Genomic DNA, 23,278 nt, shown 5'->3' on the forward strand with positions numbered 1-23,278 from the left:
ATAGAGAGGTTTACCAAGAGGCAACTCGGAACACACGTGCAGTGAAAGCCAGGACCAGGTAGAATTTCTGGTGCTTAACCCCAAGCTTGGGGGCAGCTTTGAAACGATGGCCCAACAGAACCAGACCTAAGGGGACGCTGGGCATCCCAGGCAGCCTCCATGACCTCATCTAGTGAAAGCAGATGCCCTACCCCACTGACATAAGGGGTGTCCGCTGCTGCACCCACCGGCCCAGGATCAGTGTTGGGCTCATGAAGTGCCCGTTTCAGCTTCACGCTTGGCTACATTTCTGCGCGTCCATGCTACTGGTTAGCAGAGAGGGCCGACAGAAAGTACCCCCACCCACGCATCGAAAACGGGGTGGTGACTGTGTGGGTAGAACCAGGAAGGGAGGGGGGTTGAGGTGACCCCACCTTACCTGGAGCAGGCTGCTTAGTTTCAATTCCATAAACTGGGAAAGGGACAAAGCCCTTTCTGTATTTGGGTAGAGATAGAGTTTGCAAATGATCTCATTCCCCCCTGAAGGCAGACAGAGTGGAAGAGCTGCAGCCTCGCTAACAAGCGCAGTAAACTGGGTTCTGGGCCTGCTGCCCCCTGTTCTCCCGCGGTGCCGTCTTCTCTGTTTGGGGCCGACTTGGTGTTTTCCCTCTTTCCCCTCTCTTTCTCCTTGTACTTTCTCTCATGTTAATTATATTAGTTGCCATGGAGACAGTGATGTCATTGGCACGGGCACACTCAATGACATCCAAAAGCACAGTTTATAGCATGGTTCGAAATTTATTCCATAGCTGGAAGGGGGTGGGCTATATGGTGATTATATCACAGGCACCATCTGGGCATTGGGTTGGGGAGCAGTTGGAGAGTAGCGGGATGATGGGGGGGGGCACCCCAGTGACTGGGGAATGATTACATGTGGATGGCATGAAGGGCATCTTGGGTACTCTGAAGGTTTGCCTCTTGGCTTTGGTCTAACAGCACTGGACCCCACCAGCTGTCCCCAATTTAGGACCGCAGGATCGTGCGTGGAGTGGAGCTGCACAGTGCATCCACCATACCACGAAGCGTGCGCGCGTGCGCGTGTACGCATGTGTGTGCGCGTGCATGCATACGCGCTGCCTGCGCCAAAGCCAACCTGCTAATAGGATAGGGTGACTCCCAACCCGCAGCGCACGTGGGCCCACAGGCTGCACAGACACGTGCGGCACTAGCCTGCCCATCTGTACTTGGTTCTAAGGAGCCCTGGTGGCGCCATGGGTAAGAAGCGCTACGCTGCAAACCGAAAAGGTACAGCTGACACGGAGCAGCCCTGTGCGGTCATATGAGGTCCCTGCGGGTCAGAACCGCTCCATTCCATTGTACGCGGAGTAGTCATAGTTACGTCACATATGTAATTTCCGCCACGACTCCACCTCCTCCCTGCCGCCCGCCATGGAGTCTGAAATCCTGGGGCGCCGGGGTGAAGGGGCGGGGTCAGGTGGGCGCAGGGCGGTGGGCAGAACCGTAGACATCAAGGTCAGAAAAGGTGCAGGTTCCAGGCTTGCGTGCGGCCTGAATCAGGCTTGCAGTCCTTTGGGTGGGGCCAGTCAGACCCCACAAGGTGGAGGCCCTTGAGTATCGCCTGAGCTTGCTGCTGCGACTCAGCAAACCCAGGGTGCAGAGCTCCGGGGAGCCGCAGGGGGCTCTGATCAGTCATGGAACTTGCCTGGATCCGAGGAAGGTGGACTTGGGGCAGCAAAGGGCACACTGGACAGGGACTGAAACCTAAAGCCAAACAGGTTCAGAGGATAGGCAAATGATTGACCCCTGAACTTGTCCGAGGGACAAGCTGTCTGGCCTTGGGCGTCCAATAATGACATCCAGTCCCTCCTATGGCCTTTCCTGGTTTTGAAGGCACTGGCAGTGCCAAGATGGCATCCTGCCTCAGACTTACCTGTTCCAAAAAATTCCATTGGGCTAAGTAGAGTCAAGTGCCAAGCCATGAACCATTTCCTACACCCACAGTGTGCACACTCTCATTCACCAGGCTTGGGTCATATGGTCACCCTGGAGCCAATAGGAGATGGACAGGGGCCACTTGGCCCTAGATAGAAGTCAGGGAGTAGGGTTTAGGCCGGCAGAACTCAGTGCTGTCCAGGGTGGGCTTTATACCTCTTTCTTCCCTCAGCCCCATGCTGGTGTGTCGCTTCCACAGTGATCAGAATCTTCAGTGACCAGCGAGTTCCAACATGCTCAGCCTTGAGCTAGGCCCCATGACTCCCTACCCCATAGCCCAGTGCTCCACACCTAGTAACCACACCCAGAGTGCTCAGGCCCTGAGGAAGATCTTCGATGGTCCCTGAAACTGAAATCAGGTCCTGAGGGCTGAGGAGATTGGTGCCCAGGGGAGAAGGAGGTCAAGATCTTCCAGGAAGAGTTATGCCCCAGAGCCCTGAAAGGACAAGACCCCGTCCTAACATGATGATGATGATGAGAGCACTTGACTATCACCATCCACCTCACCTGAGACAGGTGCCAGGCCATAAGGTAACAGACCCAGAGTGTTGGATCTAGCCCTGGCACACATGAGTCGCAGACATGTTTGCTGTGACAGAATGGTCACTTCTTATGAACCCAAGAGGATTTCACAGAGAAAATGGAAAGGTTGGCCTGTCATGGACCATCCTAATGATCCCGGAGACGGTTGAACCCATGATTGTAGGTCTAGCTCATCAGGAGAAAAATGCTGGTTTTCACTGGCCCGCTGCCTTGGCAAACACTTGGCACAGCATTCTCAGGAGCATTCTGGTGGCATTTCTGTCCTCTTTCAACCCTCTCATTGGCACGTCGTTCACATAGCATGCAATCCAATAGTTCGTCTGGAGGCATTTCTGCTGATTTTCCCTTCTTCTGACAGTCCACGGTATCCTCAGTGTTCCTCGCCGACACCACAGGCCGAACGCCCTGATTCTTCTCCGGTTCTTTTTCACTGTGCAGCTTTCCGTCTTGTGCCAGGAGACTGAGGGCTATTCGTAGTAACGACCAAACCAAACACACCCGCCAAGAGCCCATCCGACTCATAGCCACCATTGGTTGAGTTTCCAAGGCTGTACATCTTTACCGGGAGCAAACAGCTTCAACTTGAGCCTCAGAGGCAGCTGGTGGGTTTGAACCACCGGCCTTGAGGTTAGCAGTCTTAGCACTTACTCGGGCTCCTCACCACCAGGGTTCCTCATTAGCAGCCATCGTAATGATAGTTATAATCATAGGTGGGATCGCCGGAGTGTCTCAGCACGAGAGCCATGGAGGGTGACAGTGAGGAACTTGGGAGGGAAGAAAAGGGGTGGAGATGATTTAGACTGGTGGGTCTCCATTAGGGTGAATTTGCCCCCCCATGGGACATTGGGTGATATCTGGGGACTCCATCAGTCATCACGGGGTGGGGGGCATGGGTGCTACTGGCATCGAACAGGCAAAGCCAGGATGCTGCTAACCACCCTCCAGTGCACCAGCTCACACCCACACACCATGGCCATGGTCGAGTCCTACCACAGTGAACTTACAGGACAGAGTAGAACAGCTCCCCAGGCTGTAAATCTTTATGGTGGGTCTGAACCACTGACCTTGGGGCTCACAGCCAAGCGCTTTAATCACTGCAATGCCAGGGTTCCCTACAGTGCACACACAGTACATACCATAAAACAAAGCATTTGCTTGCTCACTACCATGGAGTCGATGCTAACTCATAGTGACCCTCTGTGGGTTTCTGAGACCGTAACTATTTATAGGAGTAGAAAGCCCAGTCTTTCTCCCATGCAGCAGCTGGTGGTTTCAAACTGCCGACCACACAGATCAAAGCACAAAGCATAACCACTATGCCACCAGGGCTCCTTAAACAAAGGATTCTATTATACACCCCCCCCCACAAATCAGTATGTCCTGAGATGGAAGAACTTGGTTTAGATTTGATGGGGGTGCTGTCACAGAACATGGATGGTCTGGGTGTCAAAACAGGCTCTGGGCAGGACCAGGGTCCAGGGTCCATAGAATAGCTTTCCCCTTTGTCCCCCACGGCCAAGTGAGCATCCCCCTCTGCTGATTTGCAATGTGCTGCTGCCCGGGTGGTAGAGAAGGTGTTAGCCAAGTCTGGGGAGCTTGCTGTTTTCTGCTGCCGTGGATCCCTGATTCACGGCTACTTCGTGCACAATGAGACTGGATCACAGTGTTTTCATGGGCTGACTTTGTAGAAGTAGATTGCCAGGTCTTTCTTCCTCGTCTGTGTGAGTCTGCAAGCTCTGCTGAAACCGATGCCCGCATCCCAGCAATGCCCAAGGCTCCACTGACAGGCAAGTGTTGCCTGCGCAGTAGATGCCTTGGCTGGGATTTGAACCCAGGTCTCCATGTGGAAGGCAAACATTCTACACTGAACCCCTGCTGCCCACACCCCCACCCCATCATAGACCCACTTGTCCCTCGAGTGGGTATAAACGCCCTGCACCCACACCTGGCTTGCAGCTCGAAGCTCCCCAGCCAGGAAACAGACCCACCCCTCCCTCACCACTCAGCCTGGCAGCCAGCCAGCCCTCCAGTCTCCAGTCAGAAATGTTGCTTCCTTTCCTTAATGGGAGCCCAGGAGAAGGCAAGGAGGAACATGAACAGGGAGAGGGAGAGAGAGTCAAAACCAGGAATTGGGATCAAGACCTGGACAGAGAGAGACAGACACAGCGGAGCAGACAGCTCTGCCTGCCAGAGCACAAGACACCCAGACAGAGGCCAGCCGAGTCAGGCTGAGGAACATGAGGGGAGACACAGGGGCTTCCTAGAAGACCCCACCTCCACAAGCCGAAGCCAGAAACTTGTTCAAGGCTTGTCCAGCCTCCAGCGAGAGGCTGAGCAGGGTTGGGGAAGTTTCCCATCACGGGTCCCCGGGCGAGCAGGCACCGTTTACGCCACCTCCGGCATTCCCTGCTCACTGGGCACTTGCCAACAGGAAATTCCGGGGATAAATCTTTCCACTCGGAGTCTTTAAAAACTTGCATTTATTTTCATTGGTGCTGGGGGTGGGGTGGAAAAGGGGGAGAGGGGCAAAAGGAAAGAAAAATATAAGCAAAGGAAAGCCCATCTCGGATGGCCCCAACTGGGTCGCCTGGGGACAGGCAGGAGGGGACACACTGTGTCCCGCTGGCTTCATTTTTCACCTGGCAGGATTTATGACCTCACACTCCCATGACATCACAGGGGTTGCCATGGACGCTGCTGTATTGTCGTAAACAAAGGCCGCTGGCTGAGCTGAGCGGGGAGGGGAAGCAGGGCTCTGTGTAATGTGTTTTCTTGGGAAGGCAGCTTGTTGGGGAGTCTGGAAGGCTGGGGAAAGGGCTGTCTGCACGGGTCACTTGCAGTGACTTAGCCCTGGACTGGACAGGACACCAGGGAGGAAGCTGGTCCCTGCAGGAGGGCTTTCTGGCCTGACATGCTGTCACTGTTCAGAGGCCCTGTGCTTCCCTTCCTGCCTCAAACATCCACGTCATCCATCCATCCATCCATCCATCCATCCATCCATCCATCCATCCATCCATCCATCCAGCAAACATGCACAGCACACCTACTCTGTGCAAAGCACTGGTGCCACATGGCGCAGTTGATTCCGCCCGCTGTCTCAAAGTAGATCTGTGCCTGACAGGGTTTCTGATGGAAAAAGATTGCCAGGCCTGTCTTCCAGGGCACCTTGGGGGAGACTTGAACTGCCAATCTTTCAGTTATTAGTCTGGTGCATTACCCTTTGCATCACCCAAGGACTAAGCACTGTCTGGTGAAAAACAGAGGCCACTCATGCCCCTCCAGAAGCTGCCCCCTTCCCCAGCAAGCAACCCTGCCTGAGCATGTGAAACTGTAGAACATGCCAAGTGCACCCACAGAAGCTGACAGACCACCCGGATGGGACAATTGGAGAGGAGGCTCCTTGGGAGGGCTTCTTGTAGGAGATGAGGTTTAAGAGGAGACCTGGAGGAGGAGAGGGAGAGCAGGTGGCAGGAACTAAGGTAAGGACGATGGTGGTTGGCAGAGTGGCCACCGAGACCTAACCGCCCTGTAGGACCCTTCCTTCAATGGTTAGGCCTAGAGTTGCTGCACCCAAGCCCAAACCAAACCCTCAGCCCACAGTGACCCTATGGAACAGCGGTTCTCCCCCTTCCTAATGCCGCCCCCCTTTAGAACAGTTCCTCATGTGGTGGTGACACCCCCAACCATAACATTATTTTCATTGCTACTTCTTAACTGTCATTTTGCGGTTGTTATGAATCAGGCACTCCCTGTAAGAGGGTCCTTTGAACTCCCCAAAGGGGTCGCGACCCACAGGTTGAGAACCGCTGCTATAGGTGGTTTCCAGAACTGGAAATCTTAATTGGACCAGACAACTTCATCTTTCTCCAGGGGAGCAACTGTTGGGTGTGAACTACCAAATGGGCAGTGAGCAGTCCGGCAACACATCTCCCATGGTGCCACTAGGGCTTCCTGTGATCCAGCTGTTCTGTTCCTAGGTCTATAGGTACTGGAAAACAGGTTGTTCTTAGGTGTGCTATCAAGTCGGTTCTGACTCACAGCAAACCTATCTGTGTGTCACAGAAAGAAGCACCGCCCGGTCCTGCCCCATCCTCACGATCACTGTTATGTCTGAGCCCGTCCTTGCAGTCACTGTGTCAGTCCATTCCACGGGGTCTTCCTCTTGCTCACCGAGTCTCTACCAAGCGTGATGTCTTTTGCCAGAGACAGCGTTCCTTTGAAAAGAGATCCAAAGTCTATCAGTCTTTCCCTCCTTGAGTCTCAGGAGCCCTGTGACTGTATGTCTTCCAATACAGGTTTATCTTTCCTGCGGTCTCTAGCTCCGACCGAAATGTTCACAAGACTGCTCACAGCAGCATTAATTCGTGCAGCCCCACAGACATGTGGGGACAACCCAAAGGTGCCTCAGGGAATGTTATCGGGCAACAAAAAGAATGAAGTACAGGTTCAGTTGCAATGTGGATGGATCATGAAGCACATGAAGAGGAAGGAGCCAGCATCCAAGACCCCCTACTCTGCGGCTCCACTTAGACCAAATGTCCAGAATTGGAGAGTCCACAGACACACAAAGTAGATCCACGGCTGCTTAGGGGTGAGGCAAGTATTGGGGTAAAGTGATTAAGATGTTATAAAATTTGACAGTGGTTCTGATTACACCTATCTGGGAGTGTCTACTGAAATCCACTCTACCCTTTAAATGAGTGAATTGGGTGATATTTAAATTCTGTCTCAGTCACACTATGGTATCAAATTTCATATACCAATAAAAACAAAGGCCAAAGAGAAATTGTGGAGGGGCAGAGCAGGGGCGGGGATCTGTTAGAAGGTGGTGAGAGGTGCTAATGCACGAGCTCAGACGCAGGGGGACCTTCTGTATGAGAGCATGAAATGTCGTACTCCCGCGTCATCTTCATACTCACTGGTGGGCTTGAGCCCAGTGCCCCGGAATTCTTCACTTGGTGTCTCTTCCAACCCAAGGAACTTGCCTGCCACCATGATACTGGACCATACTCCCTTGTGATCCATCGGGCTTTCATTGACTTAATTTCTCTGAACTTGATCACTAGTCCTCTTTCTTCTCTGTCTGCCTTAGCTTGGAAGTGCCACTAAGTGAATCTTGAATGGTCCTTAGACGTGAAGATGACAAGCCTTCATCTTAAGTACGTTGGTGGATATCTGATCAGGAGGGACTAGTCCCTGGAGGGAACATCATTCTTGGTAAAGCATCAGGAAAGAGAAAGACCCTCTATAGGATGGATCGACACAGGGCCTGTAACAATGAACTCAAATATAGCAATGAATGATGGTGAGGACGATTCAGGAACAGGCGGTGGTGTTTCATTCTGTTAACAGAGTCACTACGAATCAGAACCACCTCAAGGGCTGCTCACCACAGTCTTAAGTGATGAGTAGATCCAGACCCCAGAACCCAATTTAAATGGGTTAGGCAACATTCGGAACTAAATTTCTTACGAACATGGATACAAACATTCTCAACAAAATCCTAGCCAATATAATCCAATAAAATATTTTAAAAAGAAATTATAATACATCATGATCAAGTGGAACTCATCCCAGGTAATGCAAGGCTGGTTCAACATTAGGGGGAAAAAAATCAATGTAAGCCACCATATAAATAAAACCAAGGAGAAAAGTGACGTCATCCTATCAATGCATAAAAGACAGTTGACCAAATCCAACCGCCACTCCTGATAAAAGCACTCACCACTGCAGGAATAATAGAAATTCTTCAACACAATAAAGGCCATCTATGGAAGACCAATGGCAAAACTCTTGCTCAATGGGGAGAAGCTGAAAACATTGCCCTTTTGGGGACCAGACATAATAATCACCACTATTACTCAATAATGTTCTGGAAGTTGTGGCCAGAGGTATTAGACAACAAAAGGAAATCAAAGACACCCAAACTGACAAAACCCCCAAATCCCACTGCCATCAAGTCAATTCCACCTCATAGTGACCCTAGGGGTCAGGGTGGAATGGCCTTGTGGGTTTCCAAGACTGAAACGCTTTCTAGGAGTGGAAAACCTCCTCTTTCTCCCCATAACAGCTGGTGGTTTTGAAGTCCTGACCTTGTGGTTGGCAGCCCAAGACACACCCTGCTATGCCACCAACTTTCTATTCGTGGTGGATGATGACTCTATACAGAGAAGACTCCACAAGACAATTGTTGAAATGGAAAGATTTAACAACATGCTGGTGACAAGATGAACATGCAAAATGGGGGACTGGTTTGCACATACGGAAAAGTCTAGACTAATGTGTACTTCAGGCGCAGTGAGACGCTCAGAACCCAGACGCTTCTCCATATGGTTTCTATTCCCAATCTCCGCCGAAAGGTTGCTAGTAGTTCCTGTCATGTTGTCTTGGATTTGAGGCCAGCCGGAAAGCGTAACTATGCCCTTTCCAGTGGCTTCAGCAAAAGTGCCAATCCCCAGACCAGTGAGAATGCAGTGCTTTGATTGGACTCACACCCCTGCAGCCCCTGGCACCTCCCCCAGAATTGAAGAATGCAGTTCACATTACCCAATGCAGAGGAACTGTGCATGGGGAACTGTGGGTGGGGGGGGGCCACAGGGGCACAATGACAAGGGAGACCCAAGCACAGAATCCAGGAGGCCTTTCTGCCGTCAAATATTCTGCTTAAGCAACTCCCCACGCCAAAGGTATTGAGTAAACACTGTGCGTCGTATTCTGTCAATGACACATTGAAGCCACCACCCCAAAAGTGAAGACCACCTGCTGGTCACCAGCGAAGCAACCCCCTCCTTCCCCCACCCCCGGCCCCCCAAACTTCACCTCTGCTCTCAGCATGAGCTTCAACTACCCATGAATCAGGACACAAGAGGTCATTTATTCACCCGACGGCGATTATATGATCACAGCCAGCCCCGGCTGTTCATTTCTCCAGGATCAGGAAATTGGAAGGTCTGAAAATGAGAAGCAGACAGGAAGTCGACAGGAACAGGGCAGGGCTGAGCCCCAAGCAGGGGCTTGGGAAAGTTTTCTGATGCCTACAGGTTGTTGTTTACACACACACACACACACACACAAACACACACACACGCACACACACACGCACACACACACACACATACACGGCAAGGCAGGGGTCCTGGGTCCTCACCCAGCTGTGAGGCTGACACGCCGTGTCATGGTGGACAGGTCACTCTGCTTTTCCAAGCAGCCAATGTCCAGTGAGAATGAGCTCACTTTCCCTCACCTTTCTTCTCTGACTTCTGCCAGCCTCTTCACCTGGACTGCCAGGGCCTGTATGCCCTCTGCCCACATAGCCTGCCTGGCCAGCCTGTTCCTTGTACCTAAGGTAACTACTCTCACCTCTGAGCGCGGACATATGGAAGCACTCCCTCCCTAGGACAGGGAGTCCCATGTCTCTACCCAGGTGCTCTCTGCTAATGGATGCTACAGCTGCCCTTTTTGGCCTTTGGGTGGGGTGGGGGAGCGGTGGAGGGGGTGGGTTTTCTGCACTGGTCATGAGCATCTTGTACCCTGAGACATTGGCATTTGTTTTTTCCCTGACACACAGTAGGTACACAATAGGTGCTTTGTTGAATTCATATATGAAAACAGGCAGGCGTGCATCCAAGGGTTACTGCATCCATCTTGGTCTCCAGCATCATATGTTGTCTTGCCCATGGCATGTGATGATGGAGTCATCATGCTCAGGTGATGGAGGATGGATGAATGGATGGAAGAGGGAGGGAGGGAGAGATGGATGGAAGGATGGACGGGTGGATAGGTTGGTGGGTACATGGAATAAAAGAAGGAAGGAAGGAAGGAAGGAAGGAAGGAAGGAAGGAAGGAAGGAAGGAAGGAAGGAAGGAAGGATCATTTTTTCCAAGTCTTGGGGAGGTTATTTCTTCCATGTAAGGTAAACGAATCCTAGTCTGTCTAGACCTGAAAGGCTACCTCCGGATATAGCCATGTAATGCTAAAACTAATCAAACCCCCGGCAAACCAGGATGCGTTGATCACCCTATCCCAGCTACCTCCATGACCCAGGCTCAGAGCTGACTCAGTCAGATTGAAATGCTGTCACTAAATCCTGGTCACTCTCCCCTGCCCTGTGTTCCGTGGCTTCCTGGTTATGTCACATCCGAGTGTCTGCCTCCGTTTACTTGAGGACAGAGTGCCTTTACCCACAGTAACTGCTGAGAGGGACCCAGAACCGGACTTAGAAAGATCTTCACAGCATTGCTCCTTAGAGGCCCATCTAAGTCCTGCATGTACATTTTCTCCTCTCATTCTCCCATGGCACCCAGAAGGTTGGACTCGCTTATTTCTCAGAGGTCACTGGAGCCCAGATTGGACGTGACCTCCCCAGGCTCTCACGCCTAGATGTCTTTGCAAGATGTGAACCCAGAACTTTCGAGTCCAAAGCCAGTGCTTAGGGAGCACCCAGAGGGAGCCCCACTCTGGCCCCCCCTGGACCAAGCAACTTCCAGAGATCCCTTCTAGGCACTGAACCCAGTTGGAAGCCCCCTAGAGCCCTGTCCTCATTGGCTGGAGTCCAGGGTCCTGAGGATAAGCAGGCGTCCTCCAGTGAGGCAGTCAGAAGCAGCTCAGCTCTCTTGCTCTGGAGACAGGACAGGGGCCAGTGGGATTGGCCACCTGGAGCCCTCAGCATCCTAACAGGCCTGCCACCACCTGGCCAAGCCCAAGGGCAGGGGATGCGGCTCCCAGGCCAGCGGGTCCTTTCCAGTGTCCGCTGAGAAAATGAGCCCTCCTGTGCCCTGCAGCCCCCCTGGAATGCCCACTCTGTCCTGGGCACAGGCCCCCACCTCCCAACCCCAGTACCAATGGGAAATGAGCGAGGGTCCCGGCTAGGGGAGAAAGAAAGTGCTGACTTAAGAAACAGAAAGCCCGGCCAAGGCAGCACTTTCTGACTGTGGGCTGGGCCTGTTGGCACTTGCCAGTTCCCAGCACGTCTGCAATGGTGCATTTTCATCAAAGGCAGGGCCAGCCTGGCAGCTGCCAGCTCCAGCACCACCCCTCTGCTCCTGGGTCCCAGGTTGGTGTCTAGAGGGCCCTTATCTCTCCCTGTGCCTTCTAGGCCCAGCCGCCCTTCAAGGCCCTCTCCTCCCACCCCACCCCCACCCCCACCCTGCCTTTCCTGGGACTCCACCTCTTTTCCTCCCTCCCTGAGAGTTGAGCAAGATCACCGTTTATTGAGCCAGGACAGTCTACTACTGGGGAGCCCTGGTGCACCATGGTTAAACATTCAGCCGCTAGGCCTGCGGTTCTCAACCTGTGGTTAGCGACCCCTTTGGAGGTTGAACGACCCTTTCACAGGGGTCGCCCGATTCATAACAGTAGCAAAATGACAGTGATGAAGTAGCAACTTCATTATGGTTGGGGGGGTCACCACCACATGAGGAGCTGTATTCAAGGGTCGCAACATGAGGAAGGTGGAGAACTGCTGTGCTAGGCAAAAAAGGCCGGAGTGGCAGTCGGTTTTCCTCGCATTTGCAGCCTTTGAAGCCCTCTGGAGCCTCTCAGAGCTGTTCCTCTCTGCCCTGTAGAGTCGCTGTGAGTCAGAATCGGCTCCATGGCTGGTGGGCTGGGGTTTGTTTTTTCGGACAGTATAGACCAACTACTGCTGATCACAACTCCTGGTGATCCTATGCTGACCAGGTAGAAATGCCCATGGGATTTGTGGGTGTTTTTCCCCCCAGCCTGGTGGCATAGTAGTTATGTATTCAGCTGCCAATCCCAAAGGTCAACAGTTCGAAACCACTAGCTGCTCCTCAGGAGAAAGCTGGGGCCTCTTCTCATACAGAGTTACAGTCTCAGTAACTCCCAGAGGCAGTTCTCCACTGTCCTATAGGGTCACTATGAGTCAGCCTTGACTCCATTGCAGTGAGTTTTGTATTTTTGTGTGGAATCGTTATGGAAACAGGACACCAGGCCTTTCTTCCGTGGTACACCGGGTAGGCCCAAACCACCCCCCTTCATATTACTGGTCAAGCGCATGCTGCTTCTGCAACCCAGGGAGCTAGGGACACTTGAGTAAGGACAACAGGGAGCCATAGAAGACACCGTCCTTGTTTCTAAACCAAAAAATCATCTCATGGTCAGCGACTGGATGCCCCTTTCCTGCCCCAAGTCTTTCTTAAGAGTCACTCCTTTCCCTCCCTCTGTCTGCCTCTTCCATCTCTCCCTCTTTTTTCAGGCTACTTCAGTCAGCTCTGCTTGAGCCCTGCTGCATACCAGACCCTTGACTGGGTGCTGGAAACGCAGGCAGGCGTGGGAGGCTGTGCTGGTGATCCTGGGCCCCCGGAGGCGCTGCCGGGAGGCGTTGAACTGCTCATTACAAAGCTCGTGGTTCAAACCCACCAGCTGTTCCTTGGGAGAGAGAGGAGGCTGTCTGTTCCCATAAAGACTTACACTCTCGGGAACCCACAGGGGATGTTACACCTTGCCTCAAGAGTTGCCGCGCGTTGGGATTGTGGATTCGGTTTTGCTTTTGGATCTGCTCCGGGAAGAATGTGCAGCCTCAGAATACCCTGTACAGCATGTTTACCCTGTACAGCATGTCAACTGAGTGGTGGCTATGGGTTTTGGTTTGGGTTTTTTGTGTTCCCGCCGGTGCAAGTAGTTAATGCGCTCGTGGTCTTACCCACAGGCATCTCATAAGAAAGGCCTGGTGAAAAATCACCCCTTGAAAAGTCCCCTGTAGTTCTGTTCTGCCTCAGTCATCCATTTCCTTGGCTGAAGCCCAGCATCAGCCTTGGGCCTTGTGCATGTCTCAGGCTGCTTCCCCATTGCTCAGCCCCAGCTAGCCTCCTGCAGCAGTGGGCCCAGGTCTGACTGAGAAGAGGGCAGTCATGGAGCTGAAGCATGTGAACAGACAGCAGGTCCACAGTGGCCTGGCCCTGCCAGGCCCAGGCCCAGAACTGCTGACCTGCCAGATCTGCTTGACAGAGCCTGAGCAGCTCTGAGAGGCCCCAAACCAGTGAGCAGCCAGGAAAGGCTGATGTGAGCGGACAAATGACCAGAATCCAAACGGCAAGTGCCTCACCTGGCCCTGAGCTGGTGCTGACGGATTAGAACAGACATGCAGGTCACTGGCTGACTGGACACTGGGGGAGCCGAGGGTAAATCAAAAGCCAAACGCTGATGCTGTGCAGGTGCCAGAGCTCAGGGTGAAAAGGGGAATCTAGGAGGAGGGTTTGCAGGACACTGACACTGGACTGTGTATTCCAGAATGTCTTGAGACCAAGCACCCTCAAATTCCAAAGGAAACCTTGATTTTACCCAAATGGTGAAACCAGCCTGGATACCCCCAACTTCCTATCCGGGGGTTGGCTCATCCATGGTAAAAGCTGTGGGGCTTCAGGGAAAGCCCCCCTCCTTCCTAAGGACTCCTGCAGACAAGGTCAGCGTCGAGGATGTCAGGCCCCACCTGGGAAGAACTTGTACCTCTATGACACCATGGAGATGACATCGAGTGTTCCAGAATGTCATACCTGAGTGTGCCCATCTTCCATGCCCTACCATGCAAGGTGACCTACCGCCCGGACGTCCAGTGTCTCATGCTTTGGGACATGTTTTCAGGAGAGACCAGTCCCTGGAAAAGGATCCCAGTCATGCTTAGTAAAGTGGAGGGGCAGCAGAAGAGAGGAAGACCCTCTGGACAAGATGGATGGACACAGCTACTGCAACCGTGGGCTCCCACAGCACAAATGTGAGGGTGGTGCAGGACTGGGTGGTGATTCATTCTGTTGTGCATGGGGTCTCTGTGGGTCAGAACCTATTCGACAGAACCTACCAACAATAACAAGCCCAGGTGAGTTATTGATTTGGTTTGAATTGTACTGTTTGCTTCTGCAGCCTAAAGCATTCTAAACAACAGACTTGCTACCTGTCATCAAGCTGGTTTAATGAACCACTGCTCAGTCAAACACCATCCCACGATTAACTGCAAATCAGACCATTGAGCTCCACAGGGCTCTCATTGGCTGGTTTCCAGCAGTAGGCTGCCAGACCTTTCTTCCTAGTCTTAGCCACTGCACACAAACCACCACTGATAGATGAGGTGATGGCTGCTCTGGAGGGTGCATTGGCCAGGGCTAGAACTCTGGCCTCCTGCCTGGGAGACCAGAATTCTACCACAGGACCATCACAGTCTCTTCGCCCCAGGATGACAGGGAGAATTCAGGCAAGGATACCTTAAGCACCTTGTAAGCACACAGTCCACATGATTATAGTTCATATCATGACTATAACCAATTCATTGTTTATAGTCAGCGCATTATTGACAATGGGTTACATGTGACAGTCACTAGTGCTCTGGCTCCATATTTCTGGCTCATGCTCCTGCCAGCACCAGGGAATTTGGCGTTCTCACCATTTGGGTGGGAGGAGCTGTGTAACTGAACTCAACTCAATTCAATTCAACCCAACCCAACTCAACTTAACCCAACCCAACTCAACTCAACCCAACCCAACTCAACCCAACTCAACAACTCAGTTTAACCCAACCCAACTCAACCCAACTCAACTCAGCTCAACTCAACCCAACCCAACTCAATTCAACCCAACCCAACCCTCCCCAACTCAATCCAACCCAACTCAACTCAATGTCACCAAGAGGAACTTGTAACAGAACTGAACTCAACTCAATCCAACCCAACTCAACCCAACCCAATCCAACCCAATTCAACTCAAGTCACTGTCACCAAGTTGGTTTGGACTCATAGCAACCCCATAGGATAGCATCGAACTGCCCCTGTGGGTTTCCAAGTCTGTATATCTTTACAGGAGCAGAAGACCTCATCTTCCTCCCAAGAAGCAGCTGGTGGTTTCAAACTGCTGTCCTTGCAGTTAGCAGTCTAACACGCACCCAATATGTCACCTGGGCTCCTTACAAGTCCAGGTCAACTGCATGTCACTTCTGGGCTGAGCACACCACAGCTCGCTCTTTCCACTAGCGTTGCTGAGACCCCTTCAACCATCCCAGGTCCCTTGTGACCACAGTGAACAGTGGACACTGGACATGTGGCTAGAGTAGGAAATTGTTAATGTTGGATCACTAAGGAAAATGGGGGTGAACGGGGCTGCTAAATGAATGGGGAGCTCCCTTTGTCCTTGATCTGTGGACGGGGGGGGGGGAGGTGAGAAAGTTCTGGAATCTGGATAGAGGTGATGTTTGCCTAGCATGATGATGATAAAGGAATCTCACCTACCTCAAGTGTAAAAACATCAGTGATTACAAACAGGGCAGGATCAGGCAGATGAGAGAGAGCGGAGTAACACCCAACCCCATTCCTAGAAGCCCACTTTCTGCCTGGACCCCAGCCCTCCTCCAATGCCCATGGGCATGGAGGCTGCACACAGTAGGTACTCAGCAGGTTTTGTGCTCTGCACTGTTTCCTGCCCAGTGCATCCCAACTCACAGCGACCTGTGTAACAGCGTAAAGATGCCCCACAGGATCACCCCAGCTGCGACCCTTACAGGAAGAAACTGAGTGATCGCCAGGCCTTTCTCCTGCGGGGCTGCCAGTAGAATTGGAACCATCAGCTTTTCTGTCAGCTCCTTCCCTCTGCTTACCTGCTCCCTATGCAACAGAAACAAAGCAACCCCGTCTTGTCGATGTCACTGCTGCTCTGGAACCCTGGGTGCGCACCTTGCCTACAATGAAGGAAGGTCTTATTTACTTGGGCTCTGACTGCAAGCTGCGCTTTGGGGCCCATGTTACCTCTCAGGCTGGAGAAATCCCTGCCCACCCTCCAGCTCTGGTCCCCGTGACCACACGCTCTGCCAGTTCTCCCTGCCCCACTATTTACAGAGTAGGCATCTCAATGAACTATGGATCGTGGTCTTTCGGGCCTGGCTGGGGCTCCAGCATCCCCTGGTTACCCACGGCGACTGCCTCCCCTCCCTCTGTCACTCTGAGAAAGCTTAGAGTGGGTATCCATTGGCCTGGCTTCTCTGGCCAGGGCCCTCTAAGGCAGTTCCTGAGGCTGGAAGCCACCCTTGGATTAGTGAAGAGGGTGTAAACGCAACTGTGGCTCAGCTCCTCCCCCCCTCTCCCCCCCACCGCCTCAACCCCAACCTCCCAGCCAGTCAGTGAGTTGTTGGTCCTTGTAGGGATTGGATGTAAAGAAGAGTTAGGGAGGGAGAGAGGCGGCAGTTGCCCTTACACCTTCTTGCTGGCCCCCACCCCCACCCCTGCAGCTAGGCCTTTCTTGGGGACTCCTCCATTTGCAGATCTGGAATCTCAAGCTCAGAGAGGTTCCCGTAAGTGACTGCGAGACAACACACAGTCCAGAAGCTGCAGAGCAATGATCTAGACCTGGTCGGTGTGGCTCTTTCTCGGGTCTTTGCTGTGAAGTGTGCATGATCCCTCGGGCACCCCCGACTCTCCCTGAGCTGGTGACTCCCATGCACCAACTCCCCTCCTCGACTCATCACCGAGCCTGCCTGCCTCCTCCGCTTAGTTGCTCTACGCTCTGGGCCATGTCCTGAGCCGGGCCTTCCTTGTCCCTGCCAACCTGGGCCTTCCCTAATGATCCAGGTCAAAGGCCCCTGTGATACCTCCAGTCAAACTCACTGCATTCCTGTCTCTCCCATAGAACAGGTCCGTCAAGTTCTGCTGTACAGGCTGCTCACTGCACAGATATCCAGGTGCCATAGACATACGCCACAGGGAACTGTCTCTGAAACCAAACTTACATTGCCACAGAGTCAACTCAGACTTAGCGCGACCCTATAGGACAGCGTAGACCTACCCCCATGGGAGTAAGAAGCCTCATCTCTTTCCCATGGAGCCACTGGTGATTTCGAACTGCTGATCTTATGGTTAGTCCAAGGTATAACCCATTATGCTACCAGGACCACTAACGGACTGTCTAGATGTTCTTTGTTGTTGTCGTTATGGAGAATATGTACGGTGGGACGCACACTGTTTCAACCATCTCTGCATGTACAATTCAGGGACACAGGGAGTTGTTCCTCCCCAGCTAACATAAACTCACAGCCCCCCAAGGACCCTGTCTCATCTTGGGAGTTGCTGTCGTCAGTCTGACCACTCACAGATAGATTTAAGGGGGAATCATGCTTGAGGCAGACATTTCATATTGGCTGAACTACATTACTGTTTGATTTTACCAAGACTTTGGGGGATATTTTTCATTGAACGGTTTCAGGGCAACCTCAGGGTCATTCGTTCAGGGGTTCACTGGCCTCCCTGGCGAAAGCTTGGTGGATTCCATGGGGATTTGAAATTCTGTCATGCAGGCTTTCCCCTTTGACTGGGATTCTTCTGTGGGATCTTTGATCGCATGGTCAGGATGATTTCTGGGTACCACCCAGCTCTTCTGGCCTCATGGCAAAGGAAACCCTCGTTCTTTTATGCAGCAAATGGATAAAGTCCGTTTGTGGCTGCCAACCAGAGGGGTAGGGACAACATCGTGATTGCCACCAGACGCAGGCCACTGCTCAGTCAATGTTGAATAGATGGGGCCTACATGGTGCGACCCTAACACCCAGAGACTGCAAGCAACCCAATCCAAGCCCTTCCCAATAAGCCTTGTCCCTGCCTTATTATTTCCCCCCTGGGGATGTAACTCTAACTCAGTGAGTTTGTCCAGGTAGACTAGAGAAAAAAAATTCATAGACACTCATGTGTATACGAAAGAGCTTTATATACAAGAGCAATTGACTATTGAGAAAACATCCCAGTCAAGTGCATAAGTCTGATATTAGCCCATATGTCTGATACCAATCTATAAAATCCTCTTCAGACTCACCCAACACATGCAATGACACTGAAAGCAGGAAGTTCACAGACCAGTGGGTGGGAAGTCTTGTGGATCCAGTGGCTGTGGAAACATCTCAGCTCTGGCAGGAGGCTCCATGTGGCTGCTCTGGCTTAGGGCACTAGTGTAGTCCCATGTGTCTTGTCTGCTGCAATCTCTCCCAGGGAGTGAGCAGAGAGAGTGTGTGTCTTCCGCCTCCAAGGAGGAATACGGGAGTTCCCAGAATCCTCAGAAGGCCATGCCCACACAGAGGCCTCATTGGCTATGACCTGATTGACAAGCTGGACTCCACTCCTTCACTCTTAATGCTCTCAAATGGACAAAGAATTCTATAACTATCATACTCAGCCAAACCACAGACGCTCAAAGCCCCTGTGGAATTCCTCCTCGGGGGACTTCCTTCAGAGCCACGCTCCAAGTCCCACTAAGAAGCCCTGCTCAGTATTTGATGATTGCAGGTCTCTCCTTCCCAGACACAGCATCCCAGCCAGCTGCACCTCTGGCTTTGTTCATCAGGCCTGGCTCTGTGTAACTCTGGGCTCCATCAGGAGACAGAGCCATTTGCCAAGAATAGCCACCTGCCACCATGGAGCAGAGTCAGGGACGGCAACTCAGGACTCAGCTCCCAAAACGTGAGTCAGGGTTGGGGGTGACAGGTTTGTCACTTTCTCTCTATCAGAGCCTCCCTGGAAGATTTTCCTTACCTGGATATGGGGGATCTATCATGTTTGTCATCCCAAACCACTCTTCCTCCCAGAGCTGCCCTGGTAAGGGACCAACACTATTGACCACCCACTAGGTGCTATGTGCTGCGTGGAAATGATCTCCTTGAATTGGGCCCAAGCATGTGGTGGGGTGGGTCTGCCTCTCCCTGATGGATGGAGGAGGAGAAAGGACTGGCCTAGGTCAACTCAGAGCTGAGATCTGGACACAGTCCTTTCTGCCTTCAAACCTGGCGTCATTTTCACAATGAGAGCCATAGGACCCTTTGGTTGCTTTCCAGGCCATTGGCCATACGGTCCTAGAAGGGGGAAATCTGGATTCCATGTGACCCTCAAAGAGGCCCTGATGGCTCTTTACCACTGCCAGCTGGGCATGCTGGGCTCCCTTCTCCTCGTGATGTTCGCTGATGCCAACCCTCTGTACTCTTTGTGACCAGGGGCCCTGGGTCCCCATCTGGATTAGGGATGCTATTTAGGGGCCTGAACTCAGGCCAAACTCAGACCCTAAGACAGGCCCCACTCATCGGGCAGAGCTGATGCCTGCGGCCGTGGGTCCTTGGGTTTGATGCCACAACCCTATCCTTTATCCTTGTAGAGTTCACCAGTGTGCCAGCCAAAGGCCGCTGTTTGCATTTTGAGCTGTCATACAGTTGGCCTGAACTTCTGTTGGCCTTAATGTAAGAGAGGGGTTCAAAAAGTTCATGGGAAAATGGAGTGAAAAAGGAGTGGCCTTGTTCTATGAAGGGTTTGGGAGCTCTAGGTGCTACAGGTGAAACGCTGCCGGTCCGGTTCAATCTGCAGAATCAAAGGTCTCTTTGGGTCCACCGTGGTGGGCCCAGTGTTGTGCCTTCCAACCCTAGAGGATCATCTCCCAGCACCATACTGGACGCCAGTGTGCTGCAGTCCATAGGGCTCTCATTGGCTCCTTATCTGAAGGCGCTTGCCAGGCCTTTCTTCCTAGTCTCTCCCAGTTGGGAAGCTCCGCCGAAACCTGTCCACCAGGGACCACCCCGATGGTATTTGAATTACCCGTGGCATCGCTTCCAGGATTCTAGCAGTATTCAAAACACCGTAATAGGGCAAACTGACAGATAAGAGTCATGGACAAGTCATTAGTGATGAGTTTCCCTTTTGATCAGTTTCGGCCCTGGCTCAGGGCCCTCCACATTCAATACCTTTCAAAGACGTGAAGGAAACAAGACTCTGGTCTCATGGGACACTCAGCACATGCTGGGCTCCTTCACATTCTGGAACACAGGCCAGCGATCTGGACCCCACAGACCCAACTGCTCAGCCGCTTGTTGGTACAAAAGATGTTTGATTGGAACACAACCAGCCCCCCACCAATTTGGATCCGTATTGTCTCAGGCAGCTCTCCTGCCCCAGTGCTGAGTTAAATCGTTGTAACCCTCAACGCCAGAAATATTTACTCTGACCCTTGAAAGAAAAGATTTGTGACCCCAGTGGTAGAAGACATTTGTGCACATCTTCTTGATTGTCCAGCCTTTCCACCCTCTTCTGAGAGTTGAAGGATTCCCCCCAGTTCATGAGGTGCAGCTCACCACCTGTCATAGGCACTGGAAAAACAGATACTTGCTTGCCAGCCTCTCTTGCAGCTAGAGAGCATACATGTGACTTGGCTCAGCCAATCAGAGGCACCTGCCCAGTATGACTGCACACTAATGGTGGGGGAAAGCGGGAACCACAACTTTCCTTGCTTCCTCCATGTTGGCGAGGGTGGTGGGAGCAGCAGCACCCAAATTGTGTTTTCAGCTGGCTTCAGTTTCAGGGGCCATGACAAGTGCCCCAAAATATTAGTGTTAATGGAGCAAAATATTAGTGTTGACGGGGTCTGTGTCCAAAGGGATCACAACAGGATCTTTACTCAACTGACCTCTTCTTGGTTGTGAGTTGGGGCCAGTTGACATAGCTGATTTGCCAGCTGGACATGCTGAGAGTCTCCCCATATCTGTTCAATACATGTCCCTTCTTGTAAAATTAGCAGAACGGGTGGGTGTCTCTTGTCTTCAGGGATGTGCTGGGGTCAGATCACACCAGCCCATCTTGTTTGCATCTCTTCATAACTCCTCGCTCAGCGATGTCATGTGGGTGGCTTCCTCTAGGCCATGTAGGAGCATTTGCACTATGGGAATTGGCAGCTGCTACAAACCAAGGCTTTTTGCTTCCAGAGGCCATCTACTAGTGCACTGCTGATGGTGTGTAACTCAAGGCTCTAGGCTCTCTCGTTTCATCCTTGGATCCATCTGGTTAGCGTCCATCATCTATAGAGGAAGAGATAAAGAGATGAGGTCACTGCTTCAAAGTCATGTGGCTATGAGGTAACAGATCAGGGGTCTGAACTTCAAACTTTACACACACACAAAAGAGGTCTTCAGGGGAAAATTTTTTGCCTTCCCTGCAAGAGACCTGGGTTTGGTTCCCAGTTCATCCACGTCATTCTCAGCCCCCACCCATCTATCGGTGGAGGTTTGTGTGTTGCTATGATGCTGGACAGGTTCCAGCAGACCTTCAGGACTCAGAAGAACCAGGAGGAAAGGCCTGGTGATCTACTTGACTTAGGAAACCCTATGGATCAGCATGGTCTAAGCTGCAGCCTGTCCTGGGGCTGGTACAGGCCTGAGCAGGATTCCTTTCTGCTGTGCATGGGGCTGTCACGAGTCAGGAGTCAGACACAACCACAGCTAGCGGGAACAACGACAAATCCAAAACAAGACTGATAAATACTCTGTGTGTGTGTGTGTGTGTGTGTGTGTATTTAATAGTGGAGCTTTCAAAAATGTCCCTTATAAGGATTCCCATGGACCACCAGAAAACAAATAACCAAACCCATGGTACCCCAGAATAGTAATGGGTGCCTGTCTGTCTTAAGCTTGCCACAGTCACCCCATGAGTCCCTTGCAGAATATGGGGTGCTCCAGGCATAAAAAGGGCAGGTCAGAACTTAGGTGCTCAGATTTTTAGATCTCATTGGAAACCTCATCAGCTTTGCAGTTAAAATTCCCTTGAGACTGTTATTGACGAGACAGCCTTCCACGTCCAAAGCCGAAGGGACCGGAGTGATATTAACAGGCTGGAGGACAGCAGATAGGCTCACTCTGTTGCTCCGAGGGCCTCAGCGCCCAGAACTTGTGAGATGGGTGCTGACACCTTTGCTATTAGCAAGACACCCTGAGACTCCACCTGCCCCTCATCTTCCTGCACAGCTGTTGGAGCTCAGCACCCGCCAGGCACTCAGGTTCTCAGGAGTGGGTCTTCTTGTTTGAAGACGCAACTTCTTGCAGGTGGGTTCACCATGGAGGTCGCCGACAGTGGATGCAAACACGTGTGTTACAGTGTCACCTCCGCCAGGAATGCAAGGGACAGTGGACGCTCTAGAATCAGAGAAGCCAGCTGCAGGGCGTGTGTAGGTCCCAAACAAGTCCCTGCAGTCAGAAAGATAATGGCCTTTTCTGTTTGTGAAAACTACTGTCTTATAGGGGCTGTGGAGGCTCTATGGTGGAATTCTTACCTCCCATGCAAGGGTTCTGGTGGCATACCAGGTCATGTGTTGGGCTCTTAACCACAAGGTCAGCGGTTCAAACCCAGCTGCCATTCCCTGGGAGGAAGACTAGTCTTTCTGCTCCCATAAAGATGTACCGCTTCAGACACCCACAGGGATTGTTCTCCTCTGTATTATGGGGTCACTACAAGTACTTGGCCGCAGTGAGTGTGGTTTTGCTTCTTTGGGATGCAGGAGATTCCGGTTCACTCCTGGCCAGCTCACCTTGTGTGCAACCCCCAGCTGTCTGCCAGGGGCAGTTTGCACACTGCTGTGATGCTGAACAAGTCCCAAGACAGAGTAGGATCTCCTTCTGAGTACCAGCCAGTGGAAGCCCTATAGGTCCCAGTGGTCTAGTCTGCAACCACCCCAGCAGCAGTTTGCTTAGTCATCGGGGATCGTGTGCCTCAAAAGAGCGACCCCCAAAAACCCACCTGTGGCAGTGACATCATCCCTGTCCACTTGAGCGAAGGGGTGGAATCTAGTCTGTCAATCAGGTCACAGCTAATGAGGCCTCTGTGTGGGCATGGCCTTTTACTGAGGATTCTGGGAACTCCTGTCTTCCTCCCTGGAGGCGGGGCATTCCTCATGACAAGCCACATAGAACTACACTGATGGAGCCAGAGTCCTGGAGCTGGAGGAGCCATGTGGAGACCTG

The sequence above is a fragment of the Tenrec ecaudatus genome, chromosome 16 (genome assembly GCF_050624435.1).
Source record: "Tenrec ecaudatus isolate mTenEca1 chromosome 16, mTenEca1.hap1, whole genome shotgun sequence".
In the NCBI taxonomy this organism is placed as follows: Eukaryota; Metazoa; Chordata; class Mammalia; order Afrosoricida; family Tenrecidae; genus Tenrec; species Tenrec ecaudatus.